Source organism: Chelonoidis abingdonii, chromosome 5 (genome assembly GCF_003597395.2).
Source record: "Chelonoidis abingdonii isolate Lonesome George chromosome 5, CheloAbing_2.0, whole genome shotgun sequence".
NCBI classification, from domain to species: Eukaryota; Metazoa; Chordata; order Testudines; family Testudinidae; genus Chelonoidis; species Chelonoidis abingdonii.
Window position 1 is genome coordinate 17,259,041 of NC_133773.1, and position 17,312 is coordinate 17,276,352.

Below are 17,312 nucleotides of genomic sequence, written 5' to 3' on the forward strand. Positions count from 1 at the left end.
CATTGTGATTTTTGGTGTAAGGGACAATCTCTCACGAAGGCAGGCTTGCCCAAGGGTACTGTCTATGACTCTGTGTTAAGTGCTTGAGTTGTTCACACTTGATATTTGGGTGGTGAAATCTAAGTATAGAACTCACAACCAGTTTGGAGTTTGCACCCTGGTCTGTAATAGTCTGTCCGGAGGTTGGTACCCGCGTTCGTGAGACACTCCAGACAGCCTGACACATCCTTCCCTTGACTTCAGTGGTAAACCTCAGAGGAAACTCTCTCTTGGTCTTCCTGCTACCTTTGATCTAGGAGGATCTTCCTCTTATTGCCTCCAGCTGAGTTCTTGTAAGGGCAGCAGTACAGGAAATCTACTGCCGTTTGCATTGTTAGGGAGCCATGGAACAAAGGAACAGATTAAGACAGGAAGATAAAATGGCAAAGTGGCTCAGAAGCAGGAGGAAGCAATGTGGATTTGTGCATTAACTCCATGCTACGTATTTGGCACTTTGAAATATGGAACTTCAAAATATATATTTTCACTGCATTTCTCTGGCTTTGTGAAACTATCTGGGCCTGATTTCACCTGTACTACTGTGGTTTTACACCAATGTAACTGCATGGTCCATTAGTGGAATTAAGCCAATTGTTTTCGAAATTCCAATGTCCACAGAGCCATGAGTGTTTCAATGACACTTACTTATCAGATACATTTCTTGGCATTAAAGAATTAGGGGATGCTTGAACTGGCTAAGCCAGCTATAATTCTGTGCCCTTTGTCCTCTGCTCTTGGGTTGTTCTTAATATCACACACTTATTTCTTATTTTAAATTTTTTAGCAGCTCAGCAATCGTTCTTCAGAAGACTTGGAGAATCTGGACACCGAATGCTCCGAAGGAGCAAATGGATTGGGCCTGTTCTGGTATTGCCTAGACCCCAAACCAGATGCTCAACAGGATGCCGAGAGAGAAGAGATGCTTATTCTATAGGCCGGTATGATCTAACATTGAAGAAGAAATATGGTGTCAAACCTGTGCAAGGCAGTAAAGAAGAAGTGTGCAATTGTGTGAGTTATCAGGCACTGCCGGAGAGAGATGAAATCTGAGGGCTGCCCAGTTGTGTCATAGATGTCCCCAGCTGGAGCAGTCATGACTGTGTGAACTGGACTGTAGATGATGTGAACTGTAAAATCAGAGTAATTAGTGGTAATTTGTGCTTTGGGGATATTTTAAATATTCTCATCCCATTGGGACACCCACTGCAGTGCCTCTGTTTAACCCAGGAACATTTAGCTCAAGAGGCAGAGCTGGTGGACCAAGTGATAGAGGCAGAGATCCCAGACAGAGTGTTAAGTGAAATAATCAAACCGACAGAGGAAACAGAGTTAGTGTCAGAAATGTGAAGGCCAGAAGTGCCCATTGTGACCATCTACTCTGGCCTCTTGCATTACCCAGGAGACAGTTTCACCCAGTGACCCACAGCTTGTGGCTGGGCTACAGCCTGTATTTTGGAAAGAGCCAGTCCTGAGGGAAAGCTGGGAAGTGAGACAGAATCCACTGTGTCCCTTGTTCCTGCAGAAGGCTGGTGCAACTGACTCTGGCAAGGGAATGACCGAGTCCTTCTGGGTCCATGTGTCTGAAAACACCGTGCCCTGCACCTAGGTGCTAAGTTCCCAGGTGCTGGTTTTTCTACATTAGGAATAGTCTGCTCCCAGATGAGACCCCAAAGTTGATAAAACATTGAGCTGTCCATTGCAATCCTGAAGTTCCCACCCCCCACAAAGTGTATTTACTACATCAGGCCTGAAAATCAGGCTTTGCCCTTGTGCTGGTTCTGTCCAGGGCTAAATTTTCCCCAGCCTGAGCAGCAGGAAGAATTTACCAGCACTGGCCTCAAGCAAACTCCCCAGAGAACCTGTTGTTCAGTCTGAGAGCCAGTCTGCTGCGTGGGGTCAGCAGAGTGGGATGAGATCAGAGAGGTTCCCGATGGATAAGCCTGGACCTTTCAAGGTGGAGGGTGGGTCCCTCCCATGCAGGAGTGGGGTGGGTCCCTCCCATGCAGGAGTGGCACTATCTGAGGGCTCTAGCTCCAGAGCCAGGGATCCACTGCCACCCCTGGCAGAGATGGGGAGCAGAGTATTGGTACTGGGCAAGGTAATTCAGGAAACCAGTGGCAGAGGGGACAGTAAGCCCATCTTCATGAATGCCAGGCCCCACCAGTAACCCCCAGCTCACCTTCCTTCTCACGCTGCCCACTATGTCCCCCAAGGGTGGGCCCTGGTGCCTGGTACCCAGCTCCTCCTTGCCAGCCTGGAGCCGCCTAACCCAGAGAGTTCCCCTTCCAGGGAAAGGGCAGACTGGGGGCAACTCGGACGGACAGGAAGTGTCCCAGGGTGTATGGGGGGGAGCAGTGGTCTCCAAGCTTAGGGCAGCACTGGAATGTCCAGAAGAAGCCTACGGTCCAGGATTGAACTTAGCACAGGATGCTGGGGGAAAGAGCTAAACAATAAAATTAAATACTTGCCTAAAGTGTGTGGGAGGTAACATGACATGGCTTCTACTTTGCTTCCCCATTTGGGTTCCAACATCCCTGCGGAGAACCGAGCTGGTAGTAGATTATACCCTCCCAGGCTGAGGCTAGAGAGGGCTCTGAAGGCAAATTTACATTAGGACTCACCTATAAAATTTGTTGTCCCTCTGCTGTGAGACTCCCCCAACACACAGACAAATGGAGACTGAAGAGCATGTTGGATGGAGTCATCTGGCTCGGCCTTGTCTCAACTGTTACCCATTTAGATTCAGGAACAGTTAAGGCATCTGTTGGTTGTTTCTAAAGCACGGGGATGCTCTCTGGACTGAGTGCAGATGCCAAAAGCCAGCCCGGGGAGCTTGCTGGAAGGACCTCCCCCAGCCAGATGTAGCAGCAAAGAACACACCTGGATAAATGAGGTGGCACAGAAAGGGAGGGGAACCTGGGACTGTCCAGGTGGGAGTCAGGTCTGGGACTGGTAGCAAGGAAGGATTCACCTGAGGAGGTGACATCAGTGAGGAGGAAACTACCTTGCAGGTTAGCTAGAAGCAGTGATAGCTCCACCTCAAGTAAACATGGTCAGAGAGACCCTCTCCCATGGATGATGGCTCTGGGGAAGAATAGGCAGCTTAGAAGTAGTTTGGTGCATAGAAGGGCACAGCCAGTGCAGGTCATTGCATTCGTGAGGATTGGACTGCTCAGGAGACAAGGAGGGCTGGGATAGGCTGGGAAAGTGTGCGCTGAGTGACTAATGCAGAGAGGGGACCTGCTAAAGTCCTAGCAGGAAGCAGAGCATGTAACCCACAGGGGGGAGCAACCAGTAGCTGAGCAAGGGGAACAGAAAGTGAGTGGCAAATGGATGGAGGGAATTTTCTACAGGGAGTCCTTAGCCAGAAGGGAAAGTCCAGATGCCCACAAGGAGTACAAGATCTGCCTCTGAAAGCCCCTCCAGCACCTGAAAATTGGCTGCAGCCCACCCTCAGAGATTTGCTGCCTATTGATTGGACACATGACTCCAAAACAAGCCCCTTACAAATGAAACTGGTGGAAGGATGGCTTGTTCAATTTGCTGGCAATTTTGGCAAACTAAAAACAGGCTTGTTTGGGTAGGCAAAACAAAGTAATGGGTATGAATGTCAGTGAATCAAAAAAACAAACACATTTCACTCAAGTCAAAACAAAATATTTTGCTCTGATGTTTCCAGACAATATCATTGCTGTGTTTTGGATCAGTGGGCAGTGGGGAGGAAACAGGACATGAATTCGCAAATAGTTTCAGGTTGAACAAAACAGCATTTTTCAATAAAAAAACTACTCAACAAAAATGTGTTTTGCTCATTTGCACTCACCAAACCAAAGCACTCGTTTCCCCGGTAATTAGAACCATAGATCCTGTTGTCCCGCAGAAGGTTAGTGGAAGGCAGGGGAAGGAAAAGCAGTTTCCCTTATTTTTAGAAGGTGTTTACAGCACCACAATGTAACCAGACAACTGAGCTGGCCCACAAGAAGAGCAAGCGGTTGAGAGCACCCAGAGAGCGCACTCTCCCAGTTGCTGCCACGTAATCAGTCTCCTTCTTTTTCTAGTGTTGGCCTCATTGCCCATAGCAGAGAGGCCAAAAAGCACTGGCAACATCCTGAAAACGAGTTCCCAGTCTGGGGCTTCAGCTCATGATGTTAGTGTTTGTAACACACGCCTCTGCCCAGCTGAGTTAAACAGATTGCAAAGATTAGCCCTCCACTGCCCCATTTGGGAAGAAGGAACATACACCACAATGACTTTCAGTGTAAAGCATGATAGAAGAAGGTGATAAGAGTCCCAGCGTAACTGTATTAGCACCAGTGGTAGAGTGCCTGCTTTCTGTGAAGGTAATTGGAGTCATCTAGGGTCACAGAACCTTCATTTACAGGACATTTGGGTGATGAAGGGTTCACTGAGGCTACCTATGAAGTCAGTGAGGTCATATGAGTACAAGGAGCATAAGGCTATAATTAAGAAGGGTCATACAGAGTCATCAAAGAAAAATTTGGAGGCAATTGGGGTCATCCAGGATCACATAAAATGAATTTACAAGCAATTGGGGTCAAAAAGGGGTCAGTAAGGGTTGGAATAACATCAGTGAGGTCATTTGAGGACAAGGAGCATAAGCCACTGATTAAGGTGGGGGTCATTCGAGGTCATGAAGGAAAAATTTGGAGGCAGTTGGGGTCATCTAGGGTCACAGCAGCTGACTTTACAAGCAATTGAGGTCATGAAGGAGTCAGTGAGGTCATATGAGAGCAAGGAGCTTAAGTCTCTGATTAAGGTGGAGTCATTTGAGATCATGAAGGAAAAATTTGGAGGCAGTTGGGGTCATCTAGGGTCACATAAAATGAATTTACAAGCAACTGGGGTCATGAAGGGGTCAATGAGGTCATATGAGGACATGGAACTTAAGTCTCTGGGTAAGGTGGGTTCATATGAGGTCATGAAAGAAAAATTTGGAGTCATCTAGGGTTACAGCAACTGAATTTGCAAGCTATTGGAGTTATGAAGGGGGGAGTCAGTGAGGGCTAGAATGTCAGTGAGGTCATATGAGGACAAGGCGATTAAGCTTCTGATTAAGGTGGGGTCATTTGAGGTCATGAAGGAAAAACTGGGAGGCAGATGGGGTCATCTAGGGTCACCGCACCTGAATTTACAGGGAATTGGGCTCATGAAGGGGTCAGTGAGGTCTTTTGAGGCTAAGAGGAATAAGCCTTTGATTAAGGTGAGGGTCATCTGATGTCATGGCGAAAACATTTGGAGGCAATTGGGGTCATCTAGGGTCACATAAGCTGAATTTGCAAGCAATTGGGGGTCATGAAGGGGTCAATGAGGTCATATGAGGACATGGAGCTTAAGCCTCTGATTAAGGTGGGGTCATTTGAGGTCATGAAGGAAAAACTGGGAGGCAGATGGGGTCATCTAGGGTCACCGCAGCAGAATTTACAGGCAATTGGGCTCATGAAGGATTCAGTGAGGTCTTTTGAGACTAAGTAGAATAAGCCTTTGATTAAGGTGAGGGTCATCTGATGTCATGGAGAAAACATTTGGAGGCATTTGGGGTCATCTAGGGTCACATAAGCTGAATTTGCAAGCAATTGGGGTCATGAAGGGGTCAATGGGGTCATATGAGGACATGGAGCTTAAGCCTCTGATTAAGATGGAGTCATACGCGGTCATGAAGGAAAAACTTGGAGGCAATTAGGGGTCATCTAGGGTCACAGCAGCTGAATTTACAAGCCATTAGGGTCATGAAGGGGTCAGTGAGGTCACATGAGGACAAGGAGCTTAAGCCTCTGATTAAGGTGGGGTCATCCGATGTCATGGAGGAAACATTTGGAGGCATTTGGGGTCATCTAGGGTCACATAAGCTGAATTTGCAAGCAACTGGGGTAATGAAGGGGTCAATGAGGGCATATGAGGACATGGAGCTTAAGCCTCTGCTTAGAGTGGGGTCATATGAGGTCATGAAAGAAAAATTTGGAGTCATCTAGGTTTACATCAACTGAATTTGCAAGCAATTGAGGTCATGAAGGGGGGGGTCTGTAAGGGCTAGAATGTCAGTGAGGTCATATGAGGACAAGGCAATTAAGCCTCTGATTAAGGTGGGGGTTATTTGAGGTCATGAAGGAAAAATTTGGAGGCAGTTGAGGTCATTTGGGGCACAGCAGCTGAATTTATAAGCAATTGGAGGTCATGAAGGGGTCAGTGAGGTCATATGAGGACAAGGCACTTAAGCCTCTGAGTAAGGTGGGGGTCATACGAGGTCATGAAGGAAAAAATTACAGGCAGTTGAGGTCGTCTAGGGTCACAGAAGCTGCATTTATAAGCAATTGGGGTCATGAAGGGGTCAGTGAAGTCCTATGAGGACAAGGAGCTTAAGCCTCTGGGTAAGGTAGGGGTCATACGAGGTCAGGAAGGAAAAAATTATGGGAAGTTGAGGTCGTCTAGGGTCACAGCAGCTGAATTTATAAGCAATTGGGGTCATGATGGGGGTCAGTGAGGGTTGGAATGACGTCAGTGAGGTCATTTGAGGAGAAGGCGCATAAGCCACTGATTAAGTTGGGGGTCATATGAGGTCATGAAGGAAAAATTTGGAGGCAATTGGGGTCATTTAGGGTCACAGAAGCTGAATTTACAAGCAATTGGGGGTCATGAAGGGGTCAGGGATGGTTGGAATGATGTCATTGAGTTCATATGAGGACAAGGCGTTTAAGCCACTGATTAAGGTGGGGGTCATCTGAGGTCATGATGGAAAAATTTGGAGGCAATTGGGGTCATCTAGGGTCACAGCAGCTGAATTTACAAGCAATTGGGGTCATGAAGGGGTCAGTGAGGTCATATGAGGACAAGGAGCTTAAGCCTCTGATTAAGATGGGGGTCATACGAGGTCATGAAGGAAAAATGTGACGGCAGTTGGGGTCATCTAGGGTCACAGTAGCATTATTTACAAGCCATTGGGGTCATGAAGGGTCAGTGAGGCCACATGAGGACAAGGAGCTTAAGCCTCTGATTAAGATGGGGGTCATACGAGGTCATGAAGGAAAAATGTGAAGGCAGTTGGGATCATCTAGGGGTCACAGCAGCTGAATTTACATGCCGTTGGGGTCATGAAAGGGTCAATGAGGTCATATGAGGACATGGAGCTTAAGCCTCTAACTAAGGTGGGGTAATTTGCGGTCATGAAGGAAAATTTGGAGGCAGTTGGGGGGTCATCTAGGGTCACAGCAGTTGAATTTACAGGCAATTGGGGTCATGAAAGGGTCAACGAGGTCATATGAGGACATGGAGCTTAAGTCTCTGATTAAGGTGGGGGTCATATGAGGTCATGAAAGAAGACAATTACAGGAAGTTGGGGTCATCTAGAGTCACAGAAGGTGAATTTAGAAGCAGTTGAGGTCATGAAGGGGGTCAATGAAGTCATATGAGGACAAGGAGCTTAAGCCTCTGATTAAGGTAGGGTCATTTGAGATTATGAAGGGAAATTTGGAGGTAGTTGGGTGGGGGGGGCAGTCTACGGTTACAGAAGCTGAATTTACAAGCAATTGGGGTCATGAAGGGGTCAATGAGGTCCTATGAGGACATGGATCTTAAGGCTCTGGGGAAGGTGGGGGTTATATGAGGTCATAAATGAAAAATTTGCAGGCAATTGGGGTCATCTAGGGTCACAGCAGCTGAATTTACAGGCACTTGGGGTCATGAAGGGTCAGGGAAGGGTGGAATGATGTCATTGAGGTCATATGAGGACAGGAGCTTATGCCTCTGGTTAAGGTGTGGTTATTGAGGCCATGAAGGAAAATTGGGAGGCTGTTGGGGTCATCTAGGGTCACAGCAGCTGAATTTACATGCCATTGGGGTCATGAAGAGGTCAGTGAGGTCATATGAGGACAAGGAGCTTAAGCTGCTGATTAAGGTAGGAATTGTACGAAGTCATGAAGGAAAAAATGTGAAGGCACTTTGGGTCATGTAGGGTCACAATGGTTGACTTTACAAGCAATTAGGGTCATGAGAAGGTCAATGAGGTCATATGAGGACAAGGAGCTTAAGCCTCTGATTAAGGTGGGTCATTTGCGGTCATGAAGGGAAATTTGGAGGCTGTTGGGGGGGGTCACCTAGGGTCACAGCAGCTGAATTTACAAGGAATTGGGGTCAGTGAGGTCATATGAGGACAAGGAGATTAAGCCTGTGATTAAGGTGGTGGGCGTATGAGGTTATGAAGGAAAAAATTATTGGAAGTTGGGGTCATCTAGGGTTACAGAAGCTGAATTTACAAGCAACTGGGGCCATGAAGGGGTCAGTGAGGTCCTATGAGGATATGGATCTTAAGCCTCTGGGGAAGGTGGGGGGTTACATGAGGTCATAAATGAAAAATTTGCAGGCAATTGGGGTCATTTAGGGTTACAGCAGCTGAATTTACAGGCATTTGGGGTCATGAAGGGGTCAGTGATTTCTTTTGAGGACAAGTAGCATAAGCCTCTGATTAAGGTGAGGTGATGAAGGAAAAATTTGGAGGCAATTGGTGGGTCATCTAGGGTCCCAGCTGCTGAATTTACACTCAGTTGGGGTCATGAAGGAGTCAGTGAGGACTGGGATGAAATCACTGAGGTCCTATGAAGCTAAGGATTACGTAGCTCTGATTTAAGGGGTATCATGTAGGGTCGTCGAGGAAGAAGTTGGAGGAAGTTGGTGTCATCTAGGTGTTGTCAAGCTGGATCTTGGGAGCGAAGTTACACTAGTGAGGGTTAGGCCAATGTCAGTAGAATCTCACTTTGGTCACTGATGGTTAGCTTGGAGGCAGTGCAGGGTCATGAATTGGGTCCATGGGGATTATGCTGGGGACAGTGGGATTACACAGGTCTGGAGTCAGTGAGTCACACAGGGATCAGTAAGGCTGGGCATCAAGGCAATGCAATCACATTGTGGGGGGGTCATAGCAATCTAGGCTGGAAGTAGTTGGGGGGGGGGTCACCAAGGCATCAGGAAGGTGAGTGTGTACAGGAGTTGCTAGCACTACGCTTTAGCCAGCTGAGCTAGCAGGGCCACGAGCAGCACACCTCCCACAGCTATTTTGTAAAGGAGGTACAGGCTGCCCCACGGTCTTTGTGGCTTCTGGCACAACAAGGGCAGATTGGGGCCAGTTTCTCTTTCGGGGATTAGCACTTGCTTTACATGCAAAAGTTTTTGATTTGATGTTCTCATTCTCCATCTCCTGGGCCTGTGGAGCTCACCAGTTCCCTGCAAGATGGTTGGGTCGGCCTCACTGCTTCTGTTGTCTTTGGCCCTTTTTTCCCAGCATGGCCCTCCAGGAACCAAGTTAAAAAAAAACCAGAGGCTGGAGCTTGTGCAGCAGCAGTTCACCCAACAACCTACCTCAAGCCTTATCCCCAGCACTAGTGGTGTTAGCACTCTGCTCTACCCACCTCAGTGACCCAGCCCAGGACCAGCCTGCCGCTGGATGGCCACTGCTGATATTAGCAACTGGCCGCAACTGGGAATCAGCAGCCTAAGAGCTGACATCAGCAGAGCAGGATATTTTTCTGGTGAAGGGAATTAGCCCAACTCGTAGAGGGCTACTTGCGCACATCTAAGCTCAGGGAGTCGCTGATGGCATTTTCCAGCAGATGGTTGCTGGGTGCCAGCTGATTAATGGGCATTGTCAGCCCATCAACTGTACATTTCCAGAACCCTGTCCTCTCTCCTTGCAAGAAATGCAGGGCTGGGGGGGTGGAAATGCTTAGAAAAGCAGCTCAGCCCTGTCCCTTGTCTACCTGGCTGGTGCCTGGTGGATTCTCTCAAATGGCAAAGCACTCATTTTCCATGGGAAAAGTGATGGGCTCAATGTCTCCATTTTCCAGTCCGCTCTGCTGCAGCTGGGGAGCTGGACCTGGCTGATCACTTTGCTAAAGGATCCAATGGTAGAGTGTTTGCTTAGTATGGAGCAGAAATGGGCCCAATTCCCTCATTCTCCAGCAGAAAATAGCTCATTGCTGGCTGCCTCCCTCCCTCTTCTGAGTGCCTTTCACTGAGTATCAACAGAAGAGCAGTAGCTACAATCTGAGGACTGCTCCAGGGAAGCACAGGTAGGCAAACTCACCACTTTGCTGCTGCTAGCAGCAAAGTCTAACCTCTGAGCCAGCCCCTGACTGCCTCCCTCCTTCTTCTTTTGTCCACTGTCCACAGCATTCAGACAAAAGACTGATCCTAAAAGCTACATTCTTGGTGTCATTAGCACCCTGCACAAACCAGCCGACAAGACACGTGCACTCCCCCTAGCCCTTTCAGTAACGGGGAACAGTCCATGCTGCAAATCTCACAACCCCTAGCACAACAGCAGAGGCAGCAGACATGGTACATAGTGGGGAACCCACATGGTGAGGGAAAGGAAGACGTTGCAGAGAAGAGCAGGACACAGAAAGCACTGGGTATTGGGAGCACCTGTAACACGACTGATCAGCCTGTAACCAATTTGCTTCAACATCTCTCAAACACATGGCATAGCTCTGCAACCCCATATGGGTATTTTAAGTCAGGCAGAGATCCCCATGACAGGTTGCTGGCTGGCACCAGGGGTTTTAACCCACAGATGCTGCTCAAACTCCAAGTCAAGTACTTTGGTGTCCATGCAGTTCTGCACCCGGGGGTGGGGACTGTTCATCTCCCATCCCACACTGGTATGAACGTGACAGCACTGCCAGGATCAGGAACTGTGCCTGGGCAGAACCACCTTCCTCCAGTTCATTTGGAAACACCTGCTCAGTGGAATGCTCCATGCTGGGGTTCAGGGAGGGTAGCCGTGTGTGCACTGTTAGTACACACAGGCTCCAGGTACCCACAGAGCTGGCAGCTTGTAACCACTCGTGCCTCTCTTTGAACTGAGGTCAAGAGGCAGCAGAAAGACCCCACAGCCACAAGAGGGGACTGGAATGTGCTGTGCTCCTCTTGCAAGTCACTGTCTTGCTCTAAGTAATTGAAAACTTGAGCAGCTCCCTTATGCTTTCCATTACAATGTGTCATTCAAACTGTGGAGGGGACTGGCTGGCTAGGAAATACAGAGCCTTCCTGAGGTGACTGGTTCACACCCAACCCAAGCCTCATAACCAAAAGGTCACAGCCCCTGATGGAAGTATGGGGGTTGTAGGCCAGTTCTCTTTGAACAAGTGACCACATCACAAAACCACCCAACCATGAGTTCAAATCAGCTGCCTTGGGGGGGGTCTCTGCAGAGATGCTGTGACACTGGCAGGCCAGGTGCCAACTCATACCGAGGTCCCCATGTCTCAACGGGACACTGATAGATACACAGCTGGAATGTGTCTGGCTCACTTATGGCTGACTATTGATGAAATAGGTATAAGAATGCGTTCAGAATCTATTGAATAGTTGTGAGCTGTGGCGTGGTTTGGGGAGCAGAGAGTGGGAAACAGAGTCTCATCCCCCACAATTTGGGCTTAATCAGTTTTGCCTTTATTTAATACAATTTAAGACAGAATTATCACCACTTCTTGTATCTGGCAAATACATTCATGCCAGACAAGTAATGACAGAATAGATAAATGGGCTCAGGTTACCACAGTCCAGGGGATGAAAAAATCCATTCTTCTTCCATGACATTCAGCTCCTGCCCTGGTCTTTTAGTCTTGTTCTTCAGTTTTTGATCCAGTGTTTCTCCAGTTTTTAGGGGGGCATTTTACATATATTCTGATACATTTTTACCTTCTCCACTACCTAATTTTCCTCCCATCACATTCAACACATTATCCATTGAATTTTACATAACCTGTGTATTACAAGTGCACAAACATTAATCACCTAATATCCACAGTTTTCCTGATGAATTTACAGGTTCTGGGTCCTTTTGCCGTGAGACATCCAGTTTTCAAGTTTACCACAAAAAAGCAAGATTTTGTTTATCATTACATGTTGGTATCTTTTACTTACATCTTCTAATATGACACATTAAAATGCTGTTGTTAGCAGGATAACTAAACAAATCAGCCAGTTACATCAAAAAGAAATTAACAAAAATACACTGATGCCCGGGAAAACCTGGGCCTGCCTGTTACCTTATCTCTACTTTCTCAATATCCCTAATTACAATTCATTATAAATAGAGCTAACAAAACTTTTAACTTTGATCATTAACAATCCTTCCTTTGAATGTTTTAGATCAGTTGTGTATGTTATGCTCTCCCTTAGTCTATTAAGGGAATTTTAGAGAGCACACTATGATTCTTTAACGTTAACATCTCTCATTTTCTGCAAATACAAATTTGTCAGGGGATTTTTTTATTTTACTCAAAGTCCAAAAAATTTTGTACACCCAAATCTTATCAGTGCTTCTCCTGTTACAAAATTTTAGATGCTCTGGGTGTTTTAGACCTTGGCATATAGTTAGTTTTAATGATACCCCAACAATGCATTAAATCTTACTTGTAATATCTGTGTTCCGTATTGTGAGCCTCTGTGACTACGTAAATCACCATACAGGAGAGGGACGTTAATTAGTGTGAGGACTGGCTCTTCTATAGAAATTGTTATGCCCCTCTCCACAGAGGAGACCCGTCAGATGAGTTAGGGTCGGGTCTTGCAACTGGAAACTCCCTGCATCTGGACTGAAAACCCGTCAACAAAAGGACTAAAGACTGTTGTTGTTCTGCTCTCCTCCCCATGAAGATGAGTCATGCAAGTGGACTCTTCCCATCAGATGAGGTTGCAGCTCAGAGCACAAAGAAGGAGAGGGATAGATCCCCAAACCAAAAGAACTAAGCATCTCTATGCTGCTTGGACTCTGGGTGTGGAGGGCACAAGGGGCTTCTAGCATAAACAAGAGATCCCCAGCTGCTTAGCTAGGGTTAGCCCTAGAAGACAAATAGAGTTTACTGATTATAGGTTTCAAAAGTTATTATCTTGAAATGAGTCAGAAGTCTCAGAAAACATGGTAAAAGCAGCAGAGAATCCTGTGGCACCTTATAGACTAACAGACGTTTTGGAGCGTGAGCTTTCGTGGGTGAATACCCTCTTCGTCAGACGCAGGTAGTGGAAAACGTCTGTTAGTCTATAAGGTGCCACAGGATTCTCTGCTGCTTTTACAGATCCAGACTAACACCGCTACCCCTCCGATAGAAAACATGGTATGACAGTCATACTGGAGAAAGATCTTTTGATATAGGGTGATGTGGTGCTAGTGTTGAATCCAGTGAGGAAAAACAAGATGCGAGGAAAAATTATTGGGAGGGACCTTTTGAGGTGATAGAAGGAGGATGGAGTATGGGATTAATGAGCACCTCATAAGTTTGGGGTCCTAAATTTGCCTTCTGGAAATAGAAAGAAAGTGAAAATCAGAAGTTAGAGCTCAATAGGAAAAAAAAGACAAGGACTGACAGTGCTGAAGATCCACAGTGAAGACTGTAAGTAACCTCTGTTGCTTCCTCCATATCTTTCAAACTACGTGGGTCTAACCACACCAGATGGCACATGGTTTCTTGGAATTATGGCATCCTACCTACTAGGGAGACAGCTAAAACCCTCAGATTCATTTTTAAAGCTAAGCTACCTGTCATCCTACAGGGTAATTCCTTTAGCTCCCTAATCAAATCAACTGCAGAACATCCCTCCTACCTCTGCTGGCTTTCCTACTTCCAATCTGTGATTGGCTGCAACACTAGCTCCACAGTAGACTTTGTCCATGAACCTGTCAACCTCTGCACAGAAGCCACAAGGGAAAGCAAAGCCAGTCACAATAATCTAAAGCTAGAAGTGTCAGTGGGGGTAGAAGCCCTGACTGGTGACAGGACAGGGGCGGGGGAGGAAAGAGAAGATGGGAGCAAAATAATGGGGTAAGAGGCAGCCCAATATAAGCTGTTGAAAAACAAAGAAAAAACAAAGAACTCCTGGCTGCCAGGCTACCAGTGAGAGACTTGCTATCATACCTAGCACCAAGTCACTGGCATTCTCCTGTAAGGGATGAGTACTAGGAGAATATTGAGAAACCTTGCTCTAGACGTTCATGGAGGATAGGTCCATCAGTGGCTATTAGCCACTATGTTGCTGCTTATGGATGTTACTATTGGCTTTAACCTTTGAGTAACATGGAATTTTCCATTGACTAACCATAGGGCAATGGTCGGGGAGCATCATCAGTTAACATCAAAATTACACCTCCAATCATGGACGAAAAAAAAAAAATCAATCCTGGAGCAGCACTGGGTATAGTACTGATCAAACTCACTGGAGAAAAGAAGATTATGAATAGCCCTAATGCTCCATCAGTTTGATTTTTCTAGATTGTTTTTGCACATTTCCTTTTGCGCTTATTAAAAACAATCCTACTGCAGCAAAAGTAGAATAAAGAACAATTTAGTGCTGTTGATTTTCTTTTTTAACTTTTACTCGTGAATAAATGATTACTGGAAAATCAGCTGAAGACATTCCATTTTGCTTTATTAGTATTTTGTTTGAGTGCAACAGAAAATATGGCCTCCATCCTGCAAGAATGTCATTCATTTTAATCCCAAACTTCTAATATTCCACATAAATTTGGTGTTTCTTGACTTATTTTTGGAAATTGTTTACATCAGAAATAAAGAAACATAGGAAGATGATTGTAGGCAGTTATCTTCATTAAAGAAAGGAATTCCACAGCATTTTGTGTTTCCTACATATTCAATTATTGTGTGTCCTTCATTTTGGGTCTTTGTCATACATTTCATCCCATATTTGGACCTTGGTTGGCTGACAAATCTGTTGCTAGCAAGGTTCTGTACTCATGGATCTAACCACAAGATTGTGGCCTACATCAGTGCAACAGTATTCATTGCACACCATCCCAGCAAAAATAATAGTCATACATTTTTTAATAGAAAAATTTTTGTATGAATTTGAAGTCACATCCGCTATGTGAACTTTATACTGCATGCTGCTCTGTAGACTGTTCAGTAAACACCTACCATATGTACCATTACTAGAAACAGATGGAAGAATTATCTATAATCATGCAGAAAAGGCAGAAGTCTTCAGAAAAAAATCTGTTCTGTATTTGGAGAACAAAATAGATAATATACTCTCATCATAGGATAACAACACTCTTTCCATCCCACTAGTATCTTTGGGGGATAATAAACAGCAGGTACTAAAAACAGACATTTTAAAATCAGCAGGTCCAGAAAACTTATATCCAAGAGTTTTAAAAGAACTGGCTGATGTGCTTACAATCATTGGATTGTAAATGTTGATTTTCAATAGGTCTTGGTGCCCTGGGGAAATTCCAGAAAACTGGAAGAAAGCTAATGTGGTGTCAATTTTTTAAAAGGGCAAATGGGATGACCTGGGATAATTAAAGGCCTGTCAGCCTGACATCGATCCTGGACAAGATAATGGAGCAGTTGAAACAGGACTCAATAATAAATAACTAAAGAAGGGTAATATAATTAAGGCAAATCAACATGGGTTTATGGAAAATAGACCCTGTCAAATTAACGTGATTTTTTTTCAGTTGAGATTGCAGGATTGGTTGATAAAGACAACAGTGTTGGCATATTATATGTAGACTTCTGTAAGGCATTTGATTTGATACAGCACAAAATTTAGATTAAAAACTTGAAAGATATAAAATTAACATGAAAAACATGTAATGGATGAAAAATTGGCTAATAGGTCTCAAAATATTACTGTACACAGGGAATCATCTTTGATTAGCCTGTTTGCAGTGGGATCCCTCATGGATTCATTGTTGATCCTATGCTATTTAGCATCTTTATCAATGATGTGGAAGAAAACAAAATCATTGGTGATAAAGTTGGCAGATTACCCAAAAATTGGAGCAGTGGTAAATAATAAAGAGTGATTCAGAGTGAGCTAGATTGTTTCCTTGCACCTGGTTTGCCAAGCAAACGTTTTAATGTGGCAAACTGGAAGCAAAGAATGTAGGCCATATTTACAGGATGGAAAAATCTATCCTGGGAAGCAGGGACTCAGAAGAAAATTTAGGGGGTTGTGTGGATAATCAGCTGAACATGTGCTCCTAGCTATGCCCAAAAGAATAGATGTGATCCTGGGATGCATGAACAGGTGAATCTTGAACAGGAATGGAGGGGTTATTTCACTTCTACCTTTGGCACTGGGTGAGACCGCTGCCGGAAGACTGTGTTCAGGTCTGGTGCCCACAATTCAAGAAGGATTTTGGAAAAATGGAGAGTTTTGAAACTGGCATGAAACAGTTCCATTTTTCAGTTCAAAATGAGATTGTTTCAAAATTTAAGTTAATTTAGAGTAACAAATGTTATAAAACTAAGAAAAAAATTTAAAAAATTAAAGTAAAAATGAACCATTTTGATTATTCCAACACCCACTCCCCCACCCTGCAAATATTGGATTCATGAAAATTTTCTAGATTTTGACTTGTCCTGCTTTGGGATAGGGAAACTTTTTGAAATCTCAGAAATTCTCATTGGATGGAAAACTGTTTCGTGCCAAGCTCGGCCACTCACGTGAGTCAATTTCATTGATATTTTCAGGATCAGGCCCTACATCTTCTGGAGAGATATTCCAGGAGCAATTCTTTGCAGGTAATAAAGATGAGCCACTGAACATATGAATAATGTGAACAGCAGTATGTTACCAAGACTGACGGTAATCAGCAAGAGTTCTGAAGGAACTTATGCATGAAGTGGCTGAGCTGCTGACAAAGAATATAAAATTTATCTTAATTAGCTACTGTAGAAGAGAACTGGAGCACAGCCAATGTTATAGCTATCTTTAAATGAGGCTTAATTCAATACCAGATCAATTGGTCTATCAAAAATAGGTTTATTAAACACATTAATTAGAATAACATGATCAGGAGAACCCAATATGTCCTCTGTCATTGTCCATATATCACTTCATTCCCAAGGAAAACTGTGCCTCTCTGATCTACTAGAATAATTTGACAGAGGTCATCCAATTAGTGGAGAAGGAAAAATAAAGACAAAAGCCAAGACATTCACAAATTGGTCCCTGAACACCACTGGTGATTACTGAACACTATTGGTGCCTTAAATATAGCCTTGTAAGCATGAGATATTCAAAAGTGCCTGGATGACTTTGGAGCATAAGTCTCATTGACTTTCAGTGGGACTTATCTGCAATCAGATGTTTTTGAAAATCTTACTCTTTATTTAGTCCTTACTTAGGCACCTAAGTAAGTGTCCTAATTTTGAAAGCTTCTGAGCACGCAGCAGCCTCCACTGAAATCCAAGATAAAACTGGTAGCAATTGTCATGTTGGTCCACAGGATGGAA